This window comes from Heterocephalus glaber, unplaced genomic scaffold (assembly GCF_053883595.1).
Source record: "Heterocephalus glaber isolate CG9 unplaced genomic scaffold, H.glaber_assembly_v1.0 deba00001550, whole genome shotgun sequence".
Lineage (NCBI taxonomy): Eukaryota > Metazoa > Chordata > Mammalia > Rodentia > Bathyergidae > Heterocephalus > Heterocephalus glaber.
The window spans coordinates 19,445,108-19,464,986 of NW_028258343.1; the positions used below are offsets into that span (position 1 = coordinate 19,445,108).

A 19,879-nucleotide genomic window follows, 5' to 3' on the forward strand; every position below is an offset into this window, starting at 1 on the left:
TTACCAAATTGTAGGACTCATGTGGAAGTTGAACACATCTTAGTTGAATGAGTCTGGTCAAAATTAAGCTCTCTGTCAGGCTTCAGCTTACATAAACAGATTATGAACCAATTATTCTATGTAAAGTACAAGTGGCTTGTTTGCCTCCTGAAATTTACATGGAAAAGCCAGACTGCCTCGAATTAAGTTGAACAAATCAAGCTGCCTATGGAATTAACCACATAAGTGTAGTTTTGGCCCAAATATGCTTTTTGGAGGTTTTGGATAGGTGATGTAGTGATTAAGACTGTAATGGATCTAGCCCATGCAGAAGCATGCTAACCACAAATACTTCTTTAGGGAGGGTGCATAGTAATTCTTGTCTCTAAAATCTCTCGTGAAATCCCAGAAGCATGCAATGTAATTAAATGCAGAGTTTTCCGGTGACTGAGGCTGTCTGTGTGAATAAACATGTGGTTCTGCTGGTTGGCTTGTCTGTTTTCTCTCGCTGCTCACGGTGCGTTAACATCCAGTTAGGTCAGACTGTCTGAATGGTGAGGTCCGCTGCCTCATAAACTCAGGCAGATGGTTATGAATGCCACATTTGAGAAAATCTCCCATTTGTGAAAACATATTGGGTCGCATAAAATGGGATTAAATGGATTCTTTTTTTTTTTCGGAAAGTGTTCCATAGGTAGAAAGGAATGCTGAGGTGACTCCGGGGTACTGGCAGAGCTGTAGATACTCCTTTCTGGTTGACATTCGCTCCGTGGGTTGAAAGTCATCGCATCGGGGTGGGAGAGCTGCAAGAAGGAAGCTTCAGCTTCAGTCTGCTCCGAAATGCGGGACTGGGGAGCCAAATCCTGACCTTCTACTGGCCCTTCGGAGTGCAGAGCAAGAAGCAGCCTGCAGTTTCAAAAGAGGCCCCATGAGAGCTTGGGTGCACTGGAGCCGTCGCGCCAGCTCTCTTCAGTGTTGTACACTGCAGGAGCAGGTGACTGAGTGTGTAACCCATTTACCTGGTGTCTACAGCATTTACCCCAGAAACTTCGTTCAGTCCCACTTTGTGGCTTTTGCACAGAATTATAAAGCCCATGGATTCAACTGCAAATGCCGGGGTGCTGTATCGATGTGTCCTGGGTTGCATGAGATGGGGCCTTGCAGGAACTGGGTGTCTCCCAGGGAGGTGTGCACCAGTGCCAGCAGCGTGTGTAATCCCTGAGGGAAACCGGAAATTGCTGCGGGGACCTGAACTCCTGAGGACAGAGGGATGAGGAAAGGGAGAGGTGGGTCAAGATAGAGCCACACTCTGAGGCTTAGTGAGGCTCTGTCTGTCTGAGCTGTTATACACAATGCACCAGGACTGGGGAGTTTAGAACAGGAATTTGTTTCCCATAGTTCTGCAGCCTGAGAAGACGAATGTCAAAGCAGCAACACTTCTTTTCCTTTTTTCCACTACTGGGAACTGAACCCAGGAACCTATATCCCTCGCCCTTTTTGTTAGTATCTTGAGACAGTCTCATTAAGTTGCACAAGCTGGCTTTGAACTTGCAATCCTCCTGCCTCTTGAGCAGCTAGGATTACAGGTGTGCACCACCACTCCCAGCTTCGCAGCATTAGCATTCAGGGTTCCCCGAGGTCTTCCCGCTCTGTGCTCCTGTGGCAGAGGGCAACAGCGCCTCTCCATGTCCCCCCAGCCCGGTCCCATTCTTGAGGACAGAGCCCACCTGCATGGCCCAGTTCTCTGCAAAAGCCACACCTCTTGCAACCATTACATCGGGGCTAGGTTTCAACACAGATCCTGAGGGACTCACAAACGTCAAGCTAGGGCGCCCTGCAAGAACTGGGATTCACGCCCCCAAGAAATGATCCCCTATCCTACCAGCTCTGTCATGATAAACTGTTACTGGAGAAATATTTTCCTGTTATCTCCACCTCCAGATGGGGACGCAGCAGCAGAAAGCTTTGTCGTATGAGATAGGTATGACAAAACTATTTGGATTTCTTCATAGTAGAAAGGTAAGTAAAATTGCCATGTGTTTTTCCTGTAATTTTACTGTGTCAAGACTTAAATTTCAAAAGCAGTTAAAGGGCTTAGGTTTGCTTCATTTATTGAAGTCACTTGACATAATTTGCTGATCAGGTGAGTCTTAATGGAGTTATCTCTATAGAAGTTCCAAACCACTATACAAAATACTGCATTGTTGTTTAATAGGATGAGACACATTCATGTTGTTTTCAAGCAATCTGTTTTGTAACCTCATATTTAGTTTTGATTCTGTCCTTTAATATTATAAAACATATTCTTTTTAAAACCAAACACTTTAGTGTATGGAGCACTAATTTCACAAAGTGCAAAAAGACCTAAGTAAAAAGAATGAGCTAGTATTGTTTATTGCTATAAATTTTTGCTTTTAGACAGAAGGAAAGACAGAAGTGGAGCTGGGTGTGGTGGTGCACGCCTGGGATCTCAGCACGCTCAGAAGCTGAGACAGGAGGGTCACAAGTTCTAGCCCAGACTCAGCAACTTCACAACTGGGGAGACCGTTAAAATGGAAAGGAAGGGATGGATTGGTGATGTAGCTCCGTGCAAAGGCCTTGGAGTCAATCCCCAGGAGGAGGTGGGGGAGAAAGAGGGAAATGCTCCCTACAGCTGGAAAAAAGAAATATTCTCACTGATCCAGTGGAAAAGTCCTTCACACCACTGCCTTGTCGGAGACGGCCCCGCAGGAGCACCGCGTTTCTAAGGACACCGGCCCTGCGCATTGCCGCTCCTGCACGGACGGACGGACTCTGCTCCCACTCACGTCAGCACTGGGCCTCATCCAACAACGCGCTGCAGGGATGAATTGGGTTTCTGTGCGGTTTTTCCTGAAAGGGAGTCAAATGACAGGATTTAAAGGTCAGCACAATTACAAGTCTACTGGCTCATTTTATTATTTTATTATAGCAATATAGCTTTCACAGGAGGAGAGAAAACTGCTTTTATCCTATTGTGTTTAGTTGCCGGGGGACTGTCAATTAAACTGACAAGACAGACTAACGGGGAGAATAAGGCTTGCCGGTACGGATGAGAAATCCAGCAACACAGCAGTTGGCACGTGGAATGGCTGCCGTTAGGGACACACACCTAGCTTCATAGGTGAAAGGGAGAGGGAGGAAAGACACCTGCGGGAAGGACAAAAATGCTTTTCTAGAAGAGACAGAGTTTTGGAGGAACAAATATAAGGTAAGAAGTTAGAAGACTGTTTTACAGGTAGAACTATCTTTTCCCTCTCCTTCAAAGGCAGAACCCTGGGATGGAGTTTATTTATCATCTCTCTTCTGGGATTAGCTCCACCTTGAAGGAGAATTTATAGAAATTCATTTCCCAGCATTCGCTGCTGTTAGTCAGTAAGGAAGCGTTAACAAGTCTCTTTTCTGAATTTGTTGGTTCTCAGTTGCCTCCAGCTTGAAACAGTGAATGCCAAAGTGCACATGCTGAGGTGGAACATTCTCGTCTCCCTGCCTCTAGACACCGGCCACATGACCATACGCATTAATTTTACGTCTCTAAAAAGCGGTGAGAGGCTTCATACCAAGTGATATGATTTTGGTGAGTTCTTTGCTTGCAAGGGTAAGAAAAGAGAATAATTATCCTAGCTACAAATTTCCACATCATAGCCAACAGCCCCCTCAACAGATGGAGTCTAATACATTCTTCCTTAAGGTTTAACAAACACAATATTTTGGCAAGAGAACATGTAACAAAGGTATAACATATTCAGTTATACTTTCTTGTGATAGCACAACAATAATGTAATATATTTAAGAATGAATTTGGTACAACAACTTTAAAAGTTTACCATATCAATTTGAGGTATTGCAAAATAATATGAGAAATAGTTAGAGGATTCATACTATTAATGAATGCTTCAGTCAGAGTGTGCGTTCATGACTCAAGAATTTGCTTAAGAGGTTAGATAAGGGAGAAGTGGTATATACAAACCATGGAACTTTATTCAGGCTTAGAAACGGAGGAAATGCTTCTATATATGACAATGCAGGTGAATCTGTAGGACTCTCTTAAGAAATGAGCCAGACACAGATAAACAAACATTGCGTGATTCCATTTATATAAGTAATGTAAAATGGTCAAACTCATTGAAATGTAGAATAAGATGTTCCTCTCCGGGGTTGTGTGCAGGGAGACATGGGGATTTACTGTTAAACCATGTTAAAATACTTAGTGGAGAAATCATTGATTAGGAAGCCCTAGTTCCCTGGGCTCCTCGTAAGCAAACGGAAACCCAACCCAGCACAAATGGTCCTAGCCAATCTGAAAGTGCCAGGCTATCTCTAACTAGGGACTCTCATGGTAACGATCTGAAGATACAGCTCCACTTTATCCAATCAAATTTTTTTTAGTCTTGCAATTGCAATCATCCTATGAAATTCTTCCGCTCAGGCCTCTTTGGCAGAGTTCCTGAATTCCTCTCAGTTTGTAGCTACACAGTTCATGCATCCTTTCTGCCCAAATAAACATTTCATAATTTTCATATGCCAAAGCTTATCTTGTAACCCAAGTATGAAATTTCAGTTATGCAAGATGATGAATTTCAGAATTCTTCTGTACAACATTGTGCCTATAGTCAACAGTACTGTACTGTACATTGAAAAAGTTATTAAAAAGATCAGTCTCATGTTAAGAGTTCATACCACAAAAATTATATTAAATATCAGGGCTGAGAGATAATTTTATAAGAATCAGACATATTCATTCAATCTTCCATCTATAGTAAATTTCAAGATGTGCATAAATTAGCAACCAAAAAAGTATAAAGTTTAGACAAATATGATGACTATTGTTCTTTTTAAACAAATACTAGTACTGTAATACAAACTAACATACAAAGTTAACTGTGTGTCAGGTCGTTCTGCATAAACTAAATGAATTAACTCATTTAGTTTTCTTGTCATCCTCAGTGTCTTGCTGCTATTTCATTGTTGAAGAAACTTAAGTATTGATAAAAGAAACGTATGAAAGACATTTTCTTAGAGTATTTATGCAGCTATAACCGAATACCTGAGACTGGGTTACTTATAAACAATAGAAATTTATTCTTTGCAGTTCTAGAGGCTGAGTCCAAAATCAAAGCATCAGAAAGCCTGGTGCCTGCTGAAGCCCTTTCCTCATTTTGGCATCTTGTAGGGCAGGAGGGAAGGAGAAGCAGAAGGGAGGAGAGGCGAATGGCTACACCTGGGACCTCTTGTCAGGCCACTAATTTCCTCACGGGGTGGTCCTCATGACTTACGCCACCCCACCTCTTAATACCATTTATCAGCAATAAGTTTCAACATCCTAATTTTGGGAGACACATTCAAACCATAGCAGACATAGTATAAAGTTATGAAATAGTTGGCTAAATCATCGCCTAATCACTGAGTTAAATCACTCATTCAACAAATATCTTTTGAGTCCCTCCTACTCACCAGAGACTTTGAGGCATGGGAAATACAACTGTGAGCAACATAGCCATGGTTTTTTCCCTAACTGGTGAAGAGCGAAACATAACATCGAATGTGACAGGTACCATGAAGGTTTCATAAGTGTTCCAGGAGGTAACAACCCAGGGTGTGCGAATGTTAAGCTGAGAACTGATAGGGTCAGCTGGGTGAATGGTAGGGTGGAGAGAAGAAAAGCATCCCAGGCCTGGAAATGGCACCGAGAAGACAACGAAATGGATGCACCAGCAGCTAGAGGAAGTGAAGAGCCCCAGAGCACAGTTAGCCACAGGGAGCAGGACAGGGAATGCGTCAGAAAGGCAGGGTCAGGGCACCATCACCTGAGGTTTCCTAGGGCATCTTATGGATGCTGGTCCTTATTCAAGACTGTCACAGCAGAGCACGCAGGGACCCATGGTAGGTGTCCGACTGAGGAACATTGTGCTCCGGGTTAAAACAGTGCAGGTGCAGAGAACAGAAGGTGGGGTTGAGGCCGGTCAGTTGGATTTCAATGTGATTGGTCAGGAAGAGGACAGGTAAGGGAAAGATGGATTCTTTGGTCTCTGCCTTGAACAACTCGTCGGACATTTAAAGCAGGGGGAGAGGATGACTTCAGCTTTGGGTGGGTTGGATTTTAAGAGTCTGTGGAATATTCAAGTGGGGATATTGAAAGGAAATTGGATACATATATTTATATATATATATATCTATATATATATATCTTGAGATCTAAGTTGAAGTTATTGGAAGTTGATAGCCTTATAGATATTAGATAAATACTTGAACTTCATAAACCTGTGATAGAAAGTCTGGAATGAAAAGGTGAGGGCCCAACATTGAAACAAAACCTTAGCAAATGCTCACTGAGTGAACAGGAGAGGTTGGAGAACACAGGACAGGCAGATGGGGTCTTTTTTTTCTTTTCAAGGAACTAGCAATCCTAACTAATATGATAATATAGTACAGGGGTTAGGGGAGCGGTGGGTGTGAGAAATGCTGTAGGAGAACAGCAAAGTGAAGGAGCTAGTGTCAGGATGGTCAGAAAGGACTTCTCAAGGAAGAAGGCTCTGGTTGGATTTTGAGAAGACCACGGAGCCCTTACAGAAAAAGAGATTTAACAGAGAGAGGAAGAGAGGGAAAGGCACAGGGAAACTTTGCATGATATCTAGAAATAAAAAGAAAGCAAAGAAATAGAGATGGTCATTTCTGACCTTTTACAGAACTTACATAGAAATCTTCAGACTAAAAGCACAGCAAAAAAACCTGTGAAATATGTAAAAGGATATTTATGGACTATGCAAATTAATGTCGTGGACTGCCGGATTGGAATGTTGGCAGAGCACTGGAACTGCTGTGCTGTTCCAGGGTTAATTAGGGATGATTGGAGGAAATGCGCTAGGAGTGGCCATGTAGGGCAGGGCACGGCACAGATGTGAATTTCTTGGACACAACTGAACATTGTCACTGAAGAATTTCATTGTCCTATAAATATATCTTGGTTGTCCATTCTGAAGAAGGGTTTCAAAGCCTAATAAACTGCACTTGAAAGGTTTTTCCCTTTACTGTTCATTATAAATGTAACTTATAATTGCTACAATGAGCCATAATTCCCTAAAGGCAGATTAGATGAAATCTAAATGCCACCGCTCTCTCCCTTAGTTAAGGAAGGCAGCCCCAGGGAACAGGAGAATGGGACGTCATGCTTGCTTTTACCTAAGCACCGGAAGGACACTCGGGAAGTTAGACTACTCTATCATAATTCTAGGATTATTACTATATTAAGAGGTTACCATGTAAGAACTATTATTCCTGCTACCTCTGAGTCACATCCAAAACCTTGAATCCTGAACTTCTCTATGGTGGAGTCCAGTGAAAATCCCTCTTCTGGCTACCAATGTAGAAAGAAAATGACTGTCATTAGAACCAATGAATGGATTTCTTAAATATACTATGTATTTATTTTGCTCTTCAATTGTTTGGCAATTGCTTTATTTTCCTCCTTTTTTTTGGTTTGTGTTTTGGTATTTTCCTCATTGTTTTAATTTCTAAGGGGAGATCATTTTCACCTAGTTTCAATGGAGGAGACCAAAGTAATTGCTATTTGCTTTTGTACAGCAAATGTGATTCTGAAAATGTAAAGGCTCCTGCTGTGTTTGCTTCCTTCTTTTTTTTGGTACCGGCGATGGAACTCGGGTCCTTGCGCTTGCGCAGCAGGCGGCGAAACCACTGAGCTAAATCCCCGGCTGCTTCCTTCTTTTCTAGGTGCCTTTTATAACTACTGAGGAAATTATTAAAAATTTCCTGTGAAATTATGCAGATTATTTGCTTCCGGTTGTGAGGAAAATACATCAAAACTGAACTAAGAACAGGAGGGATGCAGATCTTCTCTCACTCTCAGAGAGCAGTGTCTGCAGTCTCAGGAGGCAGCCCAGGCTGCCCAGCTCAGGGCTCCGGCGATGGCATCACAGTCCCCAGGCTCAGCAGGAGTGCCTGGACATGTCTGTACAGGGCTGAGAAGGTTCCACTTTTCCTTCAGTAAACAGGATTTCATTACGGTCAGAGGGTCTCAGGGACTTTTTCTCCTAAAGGAGTGTGAAGCAGATTCACTGAAGACTGACTACCCGCTTGTCCTAAGTCTGCAGAGACAGAACACCCAGAGGTTACGAGTTGTGTGCAGTGGGTTTTTTACTTACAGACAGGCAGCAAAAGATGATGGAAGCTCAGATTCCATGTGAGTTGGTCCCCACCGCTGGGGAAAGCTGCCCAGGAGCAAATGAATCCTACCTGTTCACACCTGACCCGAGAGACCCCAGGACGCAGCAGCCCCTCCGTTTTATGTCCTAGAGGATTACATGACATGGGGGATTAAAGTGTGGGTACACATCTAAACCTAGGGGCTGGAGCAGGCCCAGGGTGTTCTGGACAGATCTCCTGCACTTCAGGGGGTACTCTCCCAGCACATTTTAATAGCCTTTGTAAGAACAAGAAGTGAGAAAGTAGATGTAAGGGGGTGAGATTTCTCTTCTAAATATTTTATCCTAGAGTTGGGTTGCAAAGCAGCCTATTCTTTGTGCTCAAGAGTGTAACATTTGCAGTAAGATAACTCAAGGTTTCAATACTGTTGTGTGACCTAGAGAGAGGTTTTCAAAGCAAAATAATGCGTGATAGTTGGTAATAAAAATATTCAAATCACATCTAACAAATAAAAGGTAAAAATTATTTTTTATATTTCAGCTTACTACCCAGGGGAAAGTATTTTTACAGTATGTCCATAGTGGTCTTTTTCTATACATACTATTTTTGTTATGTGAATTTTTTAACAAAAAAAGAATAGCACAAAATAGAAAATCAACACACTAAAATTAATAGCATAACTATATACTGATAATGAATCTACTGAGAAAAATATTAGGAAAACAATTCTATTCACAGTGCTTACAAAATAAATATCTAGTTATCAACCTAATCAAGGAGATGAAGACCTCTAGAATGAAAATTACAGAAATCTGAGAGAAGAAATAGAGAAGGACATTAGAATATGGGAAGGTATCCCTTGTTCTTGTATAGGCAGAATTAATATTGCTTAAATGGCCATATTACTGAAAGAGATCTATAGATTTCATGCAATCCCCATTAAAAGACCAACAACATTCTTCACAGAACTAGAAAAAGCAATCCTAAAACTCATGTGGAATCAGAAAAGACCTAGAATTGCCAAAGCAACGCTAAGCAAAAAGAGCAAAATTGGAGGTATCATATATCAGATTTCAAGTTATACTACCAAGGTATAATTTTAAAAATGCACTGGTACAGAAACAGGTAGGTGGACCAGTGGAACTGTACAGAAGACTCAGACCCCCCCACCCCCTGCCATCTGATTCTTGATAAAGGAACCAAAAACATATAATGGAGAAAAACAACCTCTTTAACAAATGGTGCCAGGGGAACTGCCTATCCACTAGCAGAAGACTAAAGCTACATCCTTATTTCTCACTCTGTACTAAAATCTAATAAAAATGGAGCAAAGACCTCGATTTAAATACAGAAACTTTGAAACTGCTGGAAGAAAGCAGAGGGGAAACACTTGAACCCATAGGCATGGGCAAAGATTTCCTGAATAGAATGCAAATAGCACAGGGATAATGTCAAAAATCAGTGAATGGGATTGCATTGAATTATAAAGTTGTGCACAGCACAAGAAATAATTCATGGACTGAAAAGACAGACTATGGAATGGGAGAAAGTTTTTGGTAGCTACTCTTCTGCAAGAGGACTAAGATCTAGAATATAGAAAGAACCCAAAACGTTAACCCTCCAAAAATGAATGACTCTCTCAAAATGGGAAAATGAACCAAATAGCCACTTCTCAAAAGAGGAAGTTCAAATGGCCTTTTGAGTACAATATTTTTAGCCATTAGGAAGTTGCAAATCAAAACAACTTTGAGATTTCATCTTACCCTAGTCATCACACACACAAACACACACACACACACACACACACACACACACACACACGATGAATGCTGCTAAGTTTGGAAGGGAAAGCGAACTCTCCTATGTTATTCATGAGAATGTAAATTACCACAATCACTATGGAAATGAGTATGAAATTTCTCAAAAAACTAAAAGTGGATATTTTATTTGATCCAGCAATACTGCTTCTGGGTATGTGCCTGAAAATACCATACGCCAGTGATACATGCATACCCATGTGTATAGCAGTGTAACTCACGGAAGGTAATTTCTGGAAGCAGCCAAGATGCCTGTCAACAGATGAATGGGTAGAGAAAAAACGGTATACATACACAAGGGGGTATAATTCAGCCCTAAAGAGGAATGGAATCATGCTATTTGCAGGGAAAAGGATGAAACTTGAGACCATCAGGCTAAGCAGAATCAGCCAAACTGAGAGAGTTCAGAATTACAGGTTTTCTGTCAAACATAAATAAAATATAAATAAATAGAGGAGAGATAACAGGAAATTGGAAGACAGACTTTTGGAGATAAGGAGTTGGGGATAGCTAGAGAGATTGCAAATGAGCAAGATAGAAGCCTGAGTCAGCTCCCCACATGGACACCACTATTCTACTCCATCACGAAGATTGCATCCGTTTGACAGAAAGGATCCTACTGCAAACGACATAATCACCTCGATGAATTACTTAGCCTCTCTACACTTTAGTGTCCTCAACTGCAAAATGAGAACGCCAATTATTGTTTTGAAGAAGTTTGATTTGGGCTGGCTCAGTTAAGAGAAAAATGCTCAGTAGGGTAACTGAAAAAAAGAAAAAGTCCCACAAAGGCTGAATGCTACCCAGAGCCCCTCCCTCACTGTTCTCTGGTCACAGGTCTCTTCCAGGCCTGCAGTGTTGCACAGGTGTGTCTCACTCTTTTGTTCACCTGGCATCCGAGAGCTCCTGATCCCAGGCATGGAGATCATGGAAGGCGCCCAGTCAGTGGTCACTGTGTGAATAAACACACCACGAGTCAAAGATTATTTTATTCACTATTTCTGGAACTGTCTGTCCCATCATTCCCGAAATTCGAGCTAGGCCATTCTTAATAAGACATTTTAATTCTAAAAGCGTGTTGGAAGATTTGTGCACTTCTTCCTTCAAGAGGCCATGAGGGCTGCATGCACCGTGGTTTCTGAGCTCCTGCCTTTATTCCTTTACATATGTTTCCATCTCCCAGAAGAAAGTATTGTGACTTTCTGAGAATACATTTACATTAACCTGATGTTCTGATGAAGTGATGAAGAGCAAACAGCAAAACAAAGCTCATTCACTCCTTCTGAAGTGTGCACCATAGGTCAGCACTGGTAGCAGACAGAGCTGGGCAGACATGAACAGTTTAGCCCCTTTGACCTGCAACTACTGAGGGTTGTGGGTCTTCAAATGCAACTGCCTTGGGGTTTTCTCCAGCCTTTTTCTGATCCTGTTTTTCTAAAGGCTGTTTTGTTTACTGAATTTGTCAGTACTGAACTTTGTTTTCCTGGCTAATATGATTTGCACCCCAAGTGCGGCAGAGCCTACAGGCCTCCTGGCCTCTGCTCCAGCAGTCAGGGACTGGACCCATCACACCAGAGGGCAGCTTGTTATTTACTCAAGTCACGAAATCCCCCAAGGTCTCTGGAAAACTCAGGAGTTAGATTCAATTATTTTTGAGCTCAAGGACTCTGTTGTTGATTTTCCATTCTGGGTTAAATTATCAACAATACAGATGCTTTCAGAGTATAACTGATTAAATCTCAGTAGATCATCTTTGTTCATCAATAAGGTCCAGAAAGATGCTAATGAATATAAAAATCAAGTTTCAGGCAGCTAGGAAAATAAGCCACAGAAGCTGAAGAGCAAAAATCATTTTTTGTGGTAAAACATTTAAAACATAGAACTCTATGCTGGCCATCAAAGGACACAGTTCTACGGAATTAAGTGTGCTCACATGGCTGAGTCACCATCACCAACATCCACAGTCATCCTTCATGGACCCAGAGAAACTCTACACATTAAACAGCAACTCCCCTGTTCTCCCTCCCCCTTGGCAACATATTCTACTTCCTGTCTATGGATCTGACTACCCTAGGAATCTTGTATAAAAGCAATCATACAATATTTATCCTTTGATGACTAGTTTATTTTACTTGGCATAATGTTTTCAAGTTTCCAAGATTATATACCAAAATGTTTCTTCCTTTTTAAACACTGAGTATTGTATGTTATACACATGTATACCGCAATTTGTTTACTTATGCACCTATGGTGGACACTTGCATTTTTCTACCATTTGGCTACTGTGAAGCACGCTGCTGTGAACATAAGGGTACAAACATCTGTTCAAGTCCCTGGCTTTCCGTTCTTTGGGGTATAGACATAGAAGTGTAACTGCTGCCTCATAAGATAATTCTGTGTTTAATTTGCCAAGGAACTGCCAAACTGTTCTCCGCAGTGCTACACCATTTTACCATCCTACTAACAATGCACAAAGGTCTTCCTTTCTCTATATCCTTGTCAAGACTGGTTAGTTTCTGGCTTTTGTTTTGTTTTTGCTCTCTGCGACAGTTCAGCTGGACTGTCGGCTTGATTGACTTAGGAGCCACCCAAGGTATTAGGAAGGCACTCCTCTGGAGGTGTCTGGGTGAGTCACAGGGCTGTGACCTTGGGCTCCATATCTGGCCCCTCACCCTCTTCCTGTCTGGCACTTTCCCTCCTGCTTCCCAGTGGACAGAAATGAATCATCTTTGGTCCACCATGATGTTTCTGCCTTGGAGCCAGCTAAGAATGAACTGAATCCCCTGAAAACTCCAGGCAAATTAAACCTCTCTTCCTTTAGATGGCATTGTATTGCAGTGATGGGAAGGTTACTTCTTAATGGATGTGAATAGCTCCTCTTTGTGCCTTTGATTTGCATTTCCATAATGAGTGGTGATGTGGAATATCTTTGCATGGGTTTGTTGGCTCTTTGTGTGTCTTCTTTAGCAAAATGTCTTTTCCAATTCTTTATACTTTCTAAGATTATACCCATTTTTGTTGTTCAGTCGTATGACTTGTTTATATGTTCTGGATATTATTCCCTTAAAGACATATGATTCACAAACATTTTACCCATTCTATGGATTGCATTTTCATGGTTTTGATAGTACCTTTGATATACGAAAGTTTTACATTTTGATGAGGTCCAATTTAACAAGTTTTTCCTTTGTGTTTTTAGTGTCAAATCCAAGATGCTGTTTCCCAATCCAATGTCATGAAGGTTTTATTGTTTCCTTCTAAGAGTTTTATAATTTTTAGCTGTTACCATTAGGGTTTTAATCCATTTTGAGTTAATTTTTACACATGGTATAAGGATCCAATTTCTTTCTTTTTTTTTTTTTTAGCATGTGACTATCCAGTTTTTCTAACCTTCCTTCTTGGAAATATTGTCCTTTTCCTACTAGATCACCTTGGTGTGGTTATGAAAACTCTTTGCTGCCATACACAGGGCTTCACTTCTGTCACCTATTGGATTGGTCCAGATGTAATCTTTATGCCGGGACCTACACTGCATCATACAGATTAGTGGAGCTTTGTGGTAAACTTCGAAATTGGGAAATATGAGATCTCCAACTCTGTTCTTTATTAACATTTCTCTGGATATCCAGAAAAGGTTAATATTTTAATGAAGAAGTAAATGAACTTAAAAGTATAATAAGGTAAGCATGGTATTGTGGGCACACAAAAATATTCTTGAATGAATAGCAACTAGCTGTCAAGGAGCTATTTCTCTCTTCATGTGCTCTAAATGGGCACAAAGCAAAAGTACAATAATAGAAAGTAAAATAAGCAAATTTCAGGGAAGAGAGAGAGAAGTCATGTCTGGTGAAGTTTAACAAAGAAAGTTTCCTCAAGGAGGAAATAAAATTTGAAATAGGCCTAAAAGCAAGCAAACCCAACAAAGAAACAACAAAAATAGGACCCCAAGTTGGGGAAGAGGGTATTTATTTTTTGACTAATTGACTATTCTACTGAGTACTTCTGTCTTGGTTATTTCCAGCTTGCTTTTACATTATTTCAAAAGCTGTGATGAAAAAGTGAAAAAATCAAATGATACTTAGGTAATATACTATAAATTATCTCATTATGTATTTTTCCAATTTTGAGGAAGAAGTGCACAAATCTTTTTTTTTTTTTTTTTTTTGGTACTGGGGATCCAAACTTGTGAGGCAGGCAGCGGAACCACTGAGCTAAATCTCCATCCCTGGTGATAGTATCTTGAAGTTTGCAGTTATGACCAGGCCCTAGACTACTATGAGATCATCAAGGAAAAGAATTTTGTCCCATCTCTGCTTGCATATCCATAGTTTTAGGCACACAATAGATTAGCACTGAATTGTCAAATAAATAAAAGAATGCATAGAAAGAAAATAGACTGCATATTCATTGCTCCTAAAAATAATTTGTTAATCATCTTTAAAAGTGTATTTTCGATCAATCCTCCATGTTCTATTATTTTGATTAAATTCTTTCATTTAAAAATTAGTTGAGAATTCATTTAATCCTTTACATAAAATTATTTTATTGTATTAAAGCATTAGTTTGTATTTTAAAGCTCAGAGAAGTACACATGAAATCTCAGGCTGAGGTCCAGTCTGTAGCCCATGCCTATAGTGGCTTTGGAAATATTTGGATGCAGATTTTTCATATTCTAATATATGTTGTCCAATTTTCTAAAAATTTTCCTTAATGAGACCAATCATATATTTTAGGGCCAAAGTAAACAGTAATTTTCATAGAAAACACTAAGAATGAAAACTGCTCTTTTAAAAATACAAATATATTTTAGTGAAATTAATGTTAATAAATGTAGTGAGATACAAAAATCAGTATACAAATATCAGTAGTATTTCTGTGGGTTAGAAATAAACAATGTGAAAATGACATTAAGAAAAACAATTCAGGTAGCACTGCTCCCAGCCCAGAGGAGGTGAGCTGCATGGGTGCCAGCAGCAACCCCCAATCTCCCCTCCCCATCAAAATAAGAAAACACATAAACAAGCCTCAACACAGACTCCCAGATCACTTACAGCAACCCCAAAAGGAAAGGAGATGGAACAGTCTAACACTCAACCACATGGACTCTCTGAACTGAACTGGCAACAAAAGAAGATCTGGAAAAAATGAAATCAGAAATAATTTCTCAGATAACAGCAGAGATTGTGCCAATAGTGTAAGACAAGATTAATAAATCTAGAGTGGACACAGATAAAAAATAGAGGAGCAGGGGCCAAGGATTTAGCTCAGTGGTTCCACCACCTGCTTTGCAAGTGGAAGGACCCGAGTTCTATCCCTGGTACTAAAAAAAAAAAAAAAAAATAGAGGAGCTGAGGAACGTGATGGAATCCCAACATAGGAAACAAATGGAATCCATAAAGCAGATGCAAATAGATTTCCAGGAGATTAAAAACTCCATTGAAAGTCTATGCAGCAGAATGAGCCAATGTGAGGACAGAATTTCAGATATAGAAGATAAGATAGCAAGTAGTGATTGGGAAAACAAAAATTTCTTTAAAATCGTAAGGGACTATGAGAAATCAATCCAGCAGCTGCTAGATGAGGCAAAGAAGAATAACATAAGACTGATTGGAGTCAATGAAGAAATGGGAGAGAGAGTGCAGATAACATAAAAAAACTGTTCACAGAAGTGATGGCAGAAAACTTCCCAAGCAGGGGAAAAGAGCTTGACATACTGATAAGTGAGGCATATCAGACTCCAACTAGCCTTGTTCAAAAAAAATCTACACATAGGCATATAATTGCTAAGATTCCAGAAACCCAACAGAAGAACAAAATTCTACAAGCAGTGAGAGAAAAGAAACAAATCACATACAAAGGAAAGCCCATCAGAATCATAGCAGACTTCTCAATGCAAACCCTCAAGGCAAGAAGAGCTTGGAGTGATGTATTTCAAGCCCAAAAAGAAAACAGCCTCCAACCCAGATTGATGCACCCTGGAAAACTATCTTTCAAAATTGATGGTGAAATAGGATACTTTCATGACAAAGAGTACCTTAGGAACTTCATGAATACCAAACCAGCACTCCAAAAAATTTTAGACAAAAACCTAGGAAAAAACATGGAGGATCACAACCTCAGGAAGCCCAGCAGAATGAATCCACCTGCCACGACAAGAAATTAAAACCAAAGGGGGAGAATCCAACAAAAAGAAAAATTCATGACAATGATAAGTCAATACATATCAGTTATAACCATCAATGTTAATAGTCCCAATTCACCAATCAAAAGAAATAGACTGGCAGAATGAGTCAAGAAGCAAAATCCAACAATATGCTGCATACAAGAAACACACTTAATTAAAAAAGAAACTCACAGACTGAAAGTTAAAGGGTGGAAAACAATACTCCATGTGACAGGAACATGAAAAAAAGCAGGAGTAGCTATCCTCTTTGCAGATCAAGTGGATTTCAAACCAACACTGATTAAGAGAGACAGAGAAGGACACTACATTCTTGTAAAGGGAATAATCCAAGAGGAAGAGATGATAATCATAAATATATATGCCCCAAACACTAATGCACCCAACTATATAAAACAAATACTAATGGATATGAAAAATCATATAAGCACTGATACAATAGTAGTGGAGGACCTCAATACCCTACTGTCACAAATAGATAGATCAACTAGACAAAAAATAAGAAAATACTAGGACTCAATCAAACTCTTGAACAAATGAACTTAACAGATGTTTACAGAGTGTTCCATCCACAAAATCAGAATACACATTCTTTTCAGTGGCACATGGGTCATTCTCCAAAATAGACCACATACTTGCTTATAGAACATATTTAAGTAAGTGCAAAGGAATTGAAGTTATCCCCTGTATATTATCAGACCATAGTGCGATGAAATTGGACATCAATAGCAAAAGAAACTGCAAACATTTCATAAACACATGGAAATTGAACAACACACTTCTGAATAACCAATGGGCCACAGAGGAAATTAAAGAAGAAATCAGTTCCTTCAATTAAATGACAATGACAATACAACATATTGGAATCTATGGGACACAATGAAAGTAGTCTCATGAGGGAAATTCATAGCAGTGAATACTCACATTAGGAAAACAGAGCGAGCTCAATCAAACAACCTGATGCTGAACCTCAAGCTTCTAGAAAGTAAAGAGCAGGACAAACCCAAAGCTCATACAAGGGAGGAAATTATAAAGATCAGGGCAGAAATCAATGCAATGGAGACTAAGAGAATGATACAAAAAAATCAATGAATCCAAGAGTTGGTTCTTTGAAAGAATAAACAAAATTGGCAAACCTATAGCCAACTGTATCAGAAAAAGGAAAGAAATGGCCCAAATCCATGCAATAAGGAATGAAAATGATGAAATTACAATGGACCCAACAGAAATCTAGAGGATCATCAATACGTACTTTGCGAACCTATACGCCAATAAGATGGAAAACAGAGAAGAAATGGACAAATTCCTAGATACATATGAATTACCAAAGTTGAACGAAGACCACCTAAAAATTCTAAACAACCCAATATCAACCAATTAAATTGAATACATAATTAAAAACTTACCAACTAAGCAAATTCTGGGGCCTGATGGCTTCACTGCTGAATTCTACAAGACATTTAGAGAGGAACTACTGCCACTACTGTTTAAACTCTTCAATGAAATTGAAAGGGAAGCAATATTTCTGAATTCAGTCCTGGAAGCAAACATCACCTTGATCCCCAAAGCAGAGAAAGACCCAACCAAAAAAGACAGCTATAGACCAGTCTCACTAATGAACATAAATGCAAAAAACCTCAATAAGATACTAGGAAATAGAATGCAGAAGATCATCAAGAAGATCATACACCCTGACCAAGTGGGATTTATTTCAGGGATGCAGGGATGGTTCAACATACACAAATCAATAAATGTAACACACTATATCAGTAGAGCCAAGGACAAAAACCATATGATCATTTCAGTAGATACAGAAAAAGCATTTGGCAAAATCCAACATGCATTTATGGTAAAAACCCTACAAAAAGTTGGAATAGATGGTCTCTACCTCATTTGATAAAAGCCATCTATGAAAAACCAACAGCCAATATCATACTAAATGGTCAAAAACTGAAATCCTTCACACTAAAATCAGGAACAAGATAAGGATGGCCACTATCACCACTCTTGTTCAATATAGTTTTGGAAACATAACCCATGGCAATTAGACAAAAGAAAGAAAAGGAATAAAGATAGGAAATGAAGAAGTCAAATTGTCATTATTGACAGATGACATGATACTCTATACAGAAGACCACAAGAACTCCACCAAAAGTCTTCTAGACTTAATAACCAAATTAAGTAAAGTAGCTGCATACAAGGTCAACACACAAAAATCAATAGCTTTCCTCTACACAAACAACAGACTCACTGAGAGAGAAATAGGGCAAATAATTCCTTTCACAATACCATCCAAAAAATTGAAATACCTAGGAATTAACCTAGCAAAAGAAATCAAAGAACTCTTCTCTGAATACTATAGCAGTCTGAAAAGAGAGATTGAAGGTGATATCAGAAAATGGAAAGACATCCCTTGCTCCTGGGTAGGAAGGATCAATATAGTGAAAGTGGTCATACTTCCAAAACTGCTATATAGATTCAATGCAATCCCAAATGAAATCCCAGCAGCATACTTCATGGACCTTGAGAAAGCAATCCAAAAATTCATTTGGAAAAAGAAGAGACCCAGAATAGCAAAAGCAATTCTAGGTAACAGAGACATGGCAGTGGGTATTACAACCCCCAACTTGAAACTATACTACAAAGCTACTGAGATAAAAACAGCATGGTACTGGCAAAGAAACAGACCTGAGGACCAGTGGAACAGATTAGAAGATGCAGAAACAATGCCAGACACACTCAGCCACACACCCTCACTGGAGGAAAGATAGCCTCTTTAATAAATGGTGCTGGAAAAATTGGGTTTCAACTTGCCAAAGATTTAAACTAGACCTATATCTCTCACCATGCACTAAACTAAAATTGAAATGGATTAAAGATCTAAATACTAAAACAGAAATGCTGAACCACCTGGAGCAGAGGTTAGGTAGAACTCTTGAAGACATTGGTGTAGGAAAAGATTTTATAAACAAAACCTCAGTTGCCTGTGAACTAGCACAAACAGTCAACAAGCAGGATATCTTCTTACTAAAAAGCTTCTGCACAGCAAGAGAAACCACCAACAGAATGAAGAGACAACCCACAATGTGGGAAAAAAATTTTAACTGCTCCTCAGACAAAGGTCTACTATCTAGAATCTATAAAGAACTTTAAAAAAATCAGACCTCCCCAATTTAAAGACCTAATCCAAAAATGGGCATCTGAAATACACAGACATCTCTCAGACAAAGAAGCAGAAATAGCAAATAACTATGTGAAAAAATGTTCACCATCACTGGTCATTTGAGAGATGCAAATGAAAACAATGCTGAGATTCCATGTCACCCCAGAAAGAATGGCTGCTATCATAAAATCAACCAATAACAAATGCTGGCAGGGCTGTGGGGAAAGAGGAACACTGCTCCATTGCTGTTAGGAGTGTAGACTGGTGCAACCACTGTGGAAATCAGTATGGAGATTCCTCAAAGAACTAGGACTGGAAGTCCCATTTGACCCAGCTATTTCCCTGCTGGGTATCTTCCCCAAAGAATTAAAAGAATCATGTTCATAGCAGCACAGTTTGTAATAGCTAAAACTTGGAAATAGCCCAAATGCCCATCAACTGGAGACTGGATAAAGAAAATGTGGGTTTTTAAAATAAAATGGAGTACTATTCAGCCATAAGAAAATGAGAAATCAGAAACATTTAGAGCTAAATGGATGCACATTGAGGCAATACACTTAA

General features: G+C 39.7%; 1 protein-coding gene and 1 pseudogene across 2 annotated transcripts in view; one reads left to right on the forward strand and one right to left on the reverse strand.

Annotated features, from left to right (window-relative positions):
- Positions 1–2,828: 2,828 nt before the first annotated feature.
- Positions 2,829–19,879, reverse strand: part of LOC101711603 (putative NBPF family member NBPF7) — a 97,620-nt gene continuing 80,569 nt past the window's right edge. The window contains exon 15 of the mRNA XM_087190160.1: positions 2,829–2,850. The gene's annotated coding sequence lies outside the window, so the exon portion shown is untranslated. The remainder of the gene's footprint in view (positions 2,851–19,879) is intronic.
- The window catches only part of LOC101710876 (sodium/potassium-transporting ATPase subunit beta-1 pseudogene), a 52,898-nt pseudogene continuing 38,896 nt past the window's right edge, over positions 5,878–19,879 (forward strand). The window contains exon 1 of the transcript XR_015442475.1: positions 5,878–5,999. The product of XR_015442475.1 is annotated as a sodium/potassium-transporting ATPase subunit beta-1 pseudogene (transcript). The remainder of the gene's footprint in view (positions 6,000–19,879) is intronic.